The sequence below is a fragment of the Vulpes vulpes genome, chromosome 13 (genome assembly GCF_048418805.1).
Source record: "Vulpes vulpes isolate BD-2025 chromosome 13, VulVul3, whole genome shotgun sequence".
Lineage (NCBI taxonomy): Eukaryota > Metazoa > Chordata > Mammalia > Carnivora > Canidae > Vulpes > Vulpes vulpes.
In genome coordinates, this window is record NC_132792.1 from 141791766 (window position 1) to 141801434 (window position 9669).

The window sequence follows — 9669 nt, forward strand, 5'->3', positions numbered from 1 at the left end:
ATGACTCTACAGCTGATTATGATACACACCAAATAATTACTGAAATTCATCATCTTGTTTCTGAAATAAACATATCACTAAACTCAACCATAATTCAAAATATAGATCAAAATACTCTCTCCCATGATAAGCCTGTACTTTTATAGCCTTCCCTGCTATTCTCACTACAGCAACATTTTTCTGGACTGACACGACTGTTAATCAGATTTTCAAGCCATGGGTTATTTACATCCTCCAGTACATTTCAGTGAAATATTTGAGTTGTCCTCCTTTCTTACCAGCTTCTCAATAAATCTTTCTGGCAGTTTAGATAGAAATATCATCAAGACAGACTGGCTTGTGGCAAAAATCACCACTGTTAAATGTTCTGCCGAGAGCATACATAGTAAAACGAGAAAAAATGGAAAATGAAGAACGAATTTTTTCAATAACTATGAATAAAACAGAAACCAGAAAATATGTGAAATGACACACGATATGGATAAGAACAAAATTCCGAAAGGAGTATTACATACCCACTCTATTAGTTTTCTAGGGCTGCCAAAACAAAGTACCACAGACTGGGTGGCTAAAACAACAAAAATTTGTTTCTGACAGTTCAGGAAGCTAGAAATATAAGATCAAGGTGTCATCAGGTTAGGTTTTTTCTGAGGCCTCCCTTTCTGGTTTGTAGAATGCCATCTTCATGTTCTCATGGCATTCTCTATGTATACCTCTGTCTAATATCCTCTTCTTATAAGGACACATGTCATACTGGATTACATAATGACCTCATTTTAATTTAATTACCTCTTTAAAGACCATATCATCAAATACAATTATAGTCTGAGGTACTGAATAAGTTTTGGGGGGAAGCACAATTCAGCCCATAACACACACTACTTAGGAAACATACACAGAAAAAAAAAGGAAACATACACAGTATAAATCTATTGACATCTATTAACTATTTAATGAAGCATGATTTTTGATTCTTTAAATATCAAGAATGTGCTAAGAATATAGCATTTGACTATTCACTCCCCATGTAAAGAATGACCACTAGGTCTTTGTATGATCCATCAGACCCATGGCAGGGACAGAAAGTACTCAGAGGCACTGGAGTCTAGCCCACTTTCTGTTCAGCATCCAGCTCTGCATTCAGAGGATAGCCACTAGCCAGGCTCAGTGTGTTATGAAGAATCTTTATCACATGTCCCAACATGTAGCATAATTCATGAAGCCAGAGAAAAAAAGAATTGCTTTGTGTTTCCTGAAAGAAAATTTACCAAAGTAAAAGTCATCCCTTTGCTCTTTACATTTTCTAGCTACATGTAAAAAACTGCAGCTTCCCAGTTAGACTGGAAACATGGAGTCCAAACTCAAATCAGGGCTAGTATTGGGTAGCTATCTATGGTAGCCAATCATTCTTGATTCTTAAGAGCCTGGACCTGGCTTCGGAATCCTTCTCAACATAGCTACTACCATGACTGTAATTGAGATTGATGTCATTTAGCATCCCTGGCCCAAACAAAGCTGGCTGCCAGAAGTTATTGCTTGCCTCTTTCCAAAAAGCAGCCCCTTCAGCCAGGGGTTTCCAATTACCAATTCAGCCTCAATTCTTGACTGGCCAACCTAGAATTGGTCTCTGTGTTAACAAGAACCATTTTTAGAAGGCTATCATGGATTCAGGTTTTATAGAACCTAAAGTTCATATTATGTGGAGGTGGAGAACCCCTTGTAAGAAAAAGAGTGTAAAAGGGGATCCCTGGGTGGCTCAGCAGTTTCGCACCTGCCTTTGGCCCAGGGCGCAATCCTGGATCCCGGGATCGAGTCCCACGTCGGGCTCCCAGCATGGAGCCTACTTCTCCCTCTGCCTGTGTCTCTGCCTCTCTCTCTCTCTCTCTATGTCTATCATAAATAAATAAAATAAATCTTTAAAAAAAAAAGAAAAAGAGTGTAAAATTATAGACAAAAGTTTGTAGTCCCTCCCAGGACCTTGGAAGAGTCCCGTTTAGTTGGGAAGCCTGACACCCAAGCTTCATTAGTTTCAACTAGTCTACCAGCCCCTGTCACAAGCAAAAGTTGCCTTAAATCAACTCTTTGCTTCCATTCTTCTTCATGCACCCCCCCCCCCCTTTCAGCTACTGTTTGTCTCTATTTTGTTCTAAATGTCCTGCTATTTCCTCATTGTCCCACAGTTGATTCTGGTTCATGGATGGTAACAGGATGTGCAAGTTAGGAAATGCAAAATTAGCATTGAGCTTGAGAAGTACCCACACCCAGAGAGTACTGCCATCTTGTTTAGAAAGGGGCATGCATTTGGTTACTTGGTTCTGAGATTAAACAGAGGTCATATTTTGAGTGACTTAGAGATTGGACTACAGAGTTTAGCAGATAAGGGCAAGTCCTCTCTCTCATACCACTGAGAAGTAAGTAGGAAGTTTTCTGAAAATGGGTATACAATTTCCACAGAGCCTAAAGCCTTCTCAGTGAAAGGAACCAGGATTACTATGTAGTTCCCCCAATATTTAAAGTGGTAAGAGCTGATGGAATGTACTGAACTAGCTTTGTCCAAGATTGTATGATAAAAAAAAAAAAAAAAAAAGGCAGTGATATTCCTGAAGGGAAATGAGGACAGTGAAATGAGACTGGACCAGATGGCTGATCCCTCCCCTAAGATGGCCAGAGGGGACATTGATTCTGAATCCACAAGGTGAAGGATACCACCTAGACTCCATAGAAGCAGCACTTGCACTCTCCCCAAAGTAGCTGTGAACAAGCAGGCAAGTGGAGAGACCAGTACTACCACTGAGCTGTAACTTTTGGGAACAGAGACCTTCTCTAGTGCTGTGTCCACAGCTGAACAAAAAACTGATGACCAAGGAACACCTTTTATAAATATTTTATTTATTTATTCATGAGAAACACAGAGAGAGAGGTAGCGACATAGGCAGAGGGAGAAGCAGGCTCCCCATGGGGAGTCCAATGCAGAACTCAATCCCAGGATCCCAGGATCACAACCTGAGCTAAAGGCACTCAACCACTGAGCCACCCGGGTGCCCCAGAGGAACATCTTTTACACATTCACATTCCCCTTTTCCCTAGCCCCCTCCGTACACACATCACTCAGTTTTCTGCGGTAGCTCCTAGAGCATCAGGAGACCTTGACTCCAGTTTTTCCCACACGGGGCAGTGATTTTGATGACTGTGGCATGTGTGGGATTCTGTTGTATTCCCAGTATCTGGGAATCCTTTATGAACCCTGTATTAAGTAAGCTCTTAAGTAGGGTGGAGTAGGTATGGATTTGGGAGTGAGAGACCTAGGTCTGAATCCTAGCTTCTTCATCATATACCAGTTATATGATTTTAAGCAAGTGGATTTAACCTTATGAACTACAATTGCTTCATCTGTTACCTAAGTTACTGTGAGCGACAACTGAGTGGTTTTGTCCAAAATAGGTAGCACAGGCTCCAGTGTAGCATGTGTTCAGTAAATATTAGCTCTGTTCCTTTGCACTCCCAAGGACTTCCTTGGCAATGTTTAGCCAACAGGAAGTTTTAATTTGGAGTATGGAATTAAATTATGGTCAAAATAAACTCTCTTATTATCACCATTACCTGTATATCACTATTGCAATTCCACTGGAAGCTATGCTCACACCAACGTAAGGATAGGTAAAGGATAAAAAGGCCATGCTCATTACAAATTGGCCTTAAGTTTGAACACTATATAAACATTGGGAAATAAAATCAGAAAACTGGGCATCAGTCAACTTGGATTGGATGATTTTAAAAATGCAGCTGTGCTGATAACGTAAGTGAAGAGCAACATCCATATGGAACCAAAGGACTAGAACCTGAAATAACTTGCTTTGGTGTAAGCAGAAGACAAAAGCAAACTGGCCTCCAAAAATTTTCCTGGCAAACTCCACCTTGAACAGATCACTTACTTACTATAAATTCTCTCCACCCTTAAATATACAGGCTAGGCTATCACACCCTTATCTCTATTCACATATCATTTAATGTTTCAGGTTTATCCCTCTAAATTTATTATCAATTTCACCTGAGAAGAAGTCATCATTTGTATTTCTTTTGTTTACTCCCCTTGGGTAGGAACACAAAAAATAAAAGGGGGTGGGAGAAGAAAGGAGACAGTGAGGTGGGAAGGAATAGGAAGAAAGTGAACATAAAGGTCTTCTTCCATAGAGAGTCTGAACTTTGTGGTAAAGAATCCTGTGGTGAAATATTTCCATGCCAGGAACCTGGCCATTTGCAAACTGATTGCTCTGAGCTGTTCTATTAAACCTGATGCATCCATCTTATAATAAATGCATGTTGGAGAATCCAGTATAAGGAACCATCTGCCATGCTTGACCTGAATCATCAACAATAAGCAAAGAACTGATCTATAAACCATATTGGTCATTAGTGACAAATCAAATGTGGAAAGCATATGCAATACATTCCAGAACAGCTGTTACTGATAGGGACAATGTAGCAGAAATACTTACACAACTGGTTTTATAAAGAGCTTTGTCTTTGAACCCAAATTCAGGGGTTTTCCTATGATGACAGTACCTAAAACAAGGAATAAGTAACATTGACAGAAGAACTGAGAATAAGCACTACTTAAGTCCCCTGAAACTCCACACCACTATGGTAGAGGAGGGATTACACCTCTCTAAACATGCTCCTTTCTACAGGTAATCCCTTCTGCCTCTCTGAATTCCCTTAGCACTTTATACCACTCTTGAAGCTTATTATGTACCACATCGGATTGTCATCCTTTGGATTCGTGTCTTTTTATTTCTATCAGTTAGTTTCTTTAACGCAATGACTTTGCCAAATGTAACCTCACATAAGGCTTTTGAACCTCACATAAGACCAAATTTAGTGCTTTTCACTGAGCCTACAACAAAGAAACATCTGTTGTATAAATTAATAAAATTCTTGTCTTTTAGTCTGAATTTTATTCTCTTATCTATTTCTTCATTTGGGCTCATGCCCCCAAATCCAATAATTATCTACAGACTTTGATAAATACACAGGAGACAGCATGATCTAATAGCAGAAGCATGGGTAAGAAGTCAGAAGATAAGCGTCTAATTCTGGTGTTTTTAATAAAATGTAAAAATGAACTTTGGGAAGTCACATAATTTTTCTATACCTCAATAACCTCATCTATAAAATGAGGAAAAAGAATATCTGGGGATGCCTGGGTGGTTCAGCGGTTGAACGTCTGCCTTTGGCTCAGAGTGTGATCCTGGAGTCCCAGGATCGAGTCTCACATCAGGATCCTTGTATGGAGCCTGCTTCTCCCTCTACCTGTGTCTCTGCCTCTCTCTTTCTCTATCTCTCATAAATAAATAAATAAAATCTAAAAAAAGAAAAGAAAAAAGACTATCTGGCATGCAAAGAAACAAAGAAAGAAGGGAGACATTTATTGAATGCCTATTTTACACCAGACACTGGGTTATGTGCCCACACATGAATCATCTTATATGAGTCTCATGACAAATTTGCCTTAGTTTCCCAGCTTTACAGATGAGGAATTTGAGACTCAAGGAAAATAACTGGCAAAAAGTCACTCAACTAGTAATTGGCAAACTGAAAACATATATTCAGAAATTCTAACTCTAAAGCAGTTCAGGTCAAGCCATTTGACATTTAGTGAGAGCCACTCAGCTGGCACCATGATGGTTGCCAAGGATACAAAGGTGAACTAAACAGAAGCTAAGTTTCTACAAAAGCATGAAAACACATAAATAAATAATTGTGCCAGAGTATGCATATGGGATTCCTTCCATCTGACCTTGCTGCTTTTAACGAAGCTGTGAAAAATTAACTATGTACAAGTCAAAGGTATATTTTAAGTGCCTGTGCCTAATAGTATTTGTACTAGGAAATATGCTTTAAATATAGTAAATAACTCTTAGTCCTTATTCTTATGAAGCTTACAAACTTACTGAAAAAAAAAAACACCAGTGCATGAAGTGGTGAACTTCACTTATCTAGAAAATTCACTCACATGGAACAATACATTCCATTAAAATAATAGACAAAATTAATATTGCTAATTTTGCTTTTGAGTCAGCTTATGACTATAGCAATGAAGGCAAGTGTCTCTGTGATATAATGAACAGAAGTGTTGTCATCTATCAGGGGCTATGACTTTCTGAACATTATGTTAACTAATCACCATTAATTAATCATCCCCAGGTTTCAGCACGTTTATAATGGGAAGTATTCTACTATCCATATTCTAGCTTTGACCATATATTCCTCTATAATTAAAGGTACTTTTTAGTTTAGCAACATTTTTAAAATTTTATAAAGGTTCTTCTCACTTGAAACAGCAATGTTTACTTTAATTTGTAAAATCTTCCTTCTTCTCATTCACTTAAGTATTGCAAATACTATACATGAAATCAAAACATCAAAATACGTAAAGAAAATTTTAAAAGAATGCCAAGCCAAAAATGAAAGGATCATTAATGTTCCTTCGGTATACTTCACTTTTGCGTTATTAGGGGTATTTTGCAAGCAGAATTTTTTTTAATTTCTTATTTTATTGTTGAAGCAGTGTTTTGGTTTTTGTTTTAAAGATTTACTTATTTATTTTTGAGAGAGAGAGCACAAACAGGAGGGGAGAGGGAGAAAGAGAGAGAATCTCAAGCAGTCTCTACATTGAGCGTGGAGCCCAATGTGAGGCTCATTGTGGGCCTCAGTCCTACGACCATGAGATCACTACAGGAGCCGAAACCAAGAGGTAGATGCCGAACCAACTGCCCCACCCAGGCACCCCTTGGAGTAGTCTTTAAAGCATATACACATAACTTGTAGGTTTGAATTCGGTGACTCATTCTTATTAGATATTCATTGCATTAAAACTAATGTGTAGTTTCAGAATGCTTCTCCCTATGGCATATCACAAAGGATTGAATTTTTTATCCTCCTATACAAAATAAGAGCTGCGAACTACTTCTCTGTTCAAATGAGCATTTGGAGGGAAAAGCCTCAGAAAACATTTGGTAGAAACACGTCTCGCCACTTAAAAAAAATGACTAAACATGCACACTTCTCTCTTCTGAACAGGCAGCCACTGAACTATTACAGTGAGTTCATATTTAACATTTCACAGTTGTCTTGTAGAACAAGCATTCTCTCTAGAATCAATAAACCCTTAAATCAAGAAGAATTTGCTGTGAAGTCAATACCTTCATATTTGGTAATTGTTTAGGAAAGTTCATTGCTTCTGGAGCACATCACAAAAGAAAGAGATTAAGATTTCCAGAAACTTAAGTTAGGAAAGGTCAAATGTTAGAGGATGTGTGGAATCTAAGGCTCTCCATCTTTTCTCAATACAGCCATTTGCCTTTGGGCCTCAGATGCTACCTTCTTCCCACTCACCCATTTTGTTCTGAGCTATTCAGGGATGAGACGTTTTGTGGGAATAAAAAGCACAGGACCCAGATTCCCTCCACTGAGAAGTCACAGGGCTCATCTCATGTGATGCCAGGACATCAGAGTAAAGACAAAACAACAGTTATTCTAAGTGGAAATTCACCATGGTATCGAGGGCTTCATAGTCAATAGGTAGCACAGTATGCGCTGTGTGCCAGAATTTGTCAAAAGTTGTCCTGTATGTGAATGCCTTGTGGAAGGTGCTTGTGTGCATGCACTAAAGGAACAGTTCTATTACAGTGTTCATTTGGGGCCCCAGTATCATCGTTTGGGGATTCTTCTACCTACACATTATGCTGAAGGGGAATATGATCTTATTCTCATCCCAGACACCTGGGCAAAGTCTACACTAGGATCAGAAGGAAGCATGGAAGCAAATGAGGTCCCAAGACCTGCAGGTGGTCCAGTTATATTAAGAAATATTCACTAACTTCCTGTCCTACACCCACTAACAAGGTGGTAGCAAAGCAGCTGCAAAAAGCACTTAGAAGCATTAATACTTCCATACAACTATTTCACCCATCCCCCACCAAGCTCCCCTCTGGTAACCCTCAGTTTGTTCTTTATGGTTAAGAGCCTGTTTCTTGGTTTTTCTCCCTCTTTTTTCCTACTCTTTGTTCATTTGTTTTATTCCTTAGGTTCCACACATGAGGGACACCTGGGTGGCTCAGTGGTTGAGCATCTGCCTTCAGCTCAGGTCGTGATTCTGGGGTCCTGGGATCAAGTCTGACATCAGGCTCCCTGAGGGGAGCCTGCTTCTACCTCTGCCTATGTCTCTGCCTCTCTCTATGTGTCTCTTATGATAAAATCTTTAAAAAAAATTACACATAAAAAAATTACACGAGTGAAATCGTGGTATTTGTCTTTCTCTAACTGACTTATTTCACTTAGCATAATATTCTCTAGCGCCATCCCTGTCATTGCAAATGGCAAGATTTCACTCTTTTTATGGCTGAGTAATATTCCATTATATACATGTACAAATATCTCACATCTTCTCTATCCATTCATGAGTCGATGGACACTTGGACTGTTTCTATAATTGGCTATTGTAGATAATGCTGCTATAAACATGGGGTCCATGTATCTCTTTGAATGAGTATTTTGGCATAAAAACCTAATAGTGCTGAATCACTGTACTGTACATTTGAAACTAATGTTACACTGTATGCTAACTAACTAGAATGTAAATAAAACTTTTCTTAAAAAAGCATTAACTCACGGCCACTGTGTGCACCAAAAGAAACGTTAGAATACTTAGAGCAGCAATCTAAAAAAAATGAGACATTCCTGCCAATAAAGTGGATTGGAGCCATGTAATTTGTATACTAAATAGCAGTTAAGAGTTATTGAACCCTTCTCATAAAGGGTTCCTAAGCATTGTGTTCTACATACTGTAGTCCCCCACCCCTTATCCCTTATGTGGGATACATTCCAAGGCCCCCAGTGCATCCCTGAAATGACAGATAGTACCAAGCCTTAGATATACTGTTTTTTCCCATGCGTACATACCTATGATAAAAAGTTTAATTTATGAACTAGACACAGTGCGAGATTAACAATAACTAATAAAATAGATCTATAACAATACACTGTAGTAAAAGTTATGTGAATGTGTTCTCTCTCTCTCTCTCTCTCTCTCAAAATATCTTATTGTAATGTCCTCAGCCTTGTTCTAGTGATGATGTGAAATGATAAAATAAATGCCTGTGTGATGAGATGAAGTGAGGTGAACAACAAGCCTTGTGACCTAGTGTTAGGCTGCTACGGATCCTCTAAGGATTTGTCAGAAGGAAAATGTCCACTTTCCATCACAGTTGATGGCTGGTAATGGAAACAAAGAAGATGAAACGGGGTCTGGAACTATAGCTGAGAGGGGACTACGGTTTATCACTTAACCCTCACACTAAGCCTATGAAATAGGTACATCATCATCTCCATCCTCCAGATGAGGAAAATTTGGCCTAGGGCAATAAAGGGACTTAACTCGCGATCACACAGCTGGCAAGAATCAGATTCCAGGAACCATGCTTTCCCCCTGTGTTGTCCAATAGAGTTACCACTCACCACATGCAGCCACTTAAATTTTGATTAAAATTCAATAATGTTAAAAAGTCAGTATCTTGGTTGCACTGGTCATATGTCAAGCGTTCCAATAACCACCTACAGCTAGCGACTGCTGTTTTTGTACAGTGCCAAATAGAGAATACTTCCATCACT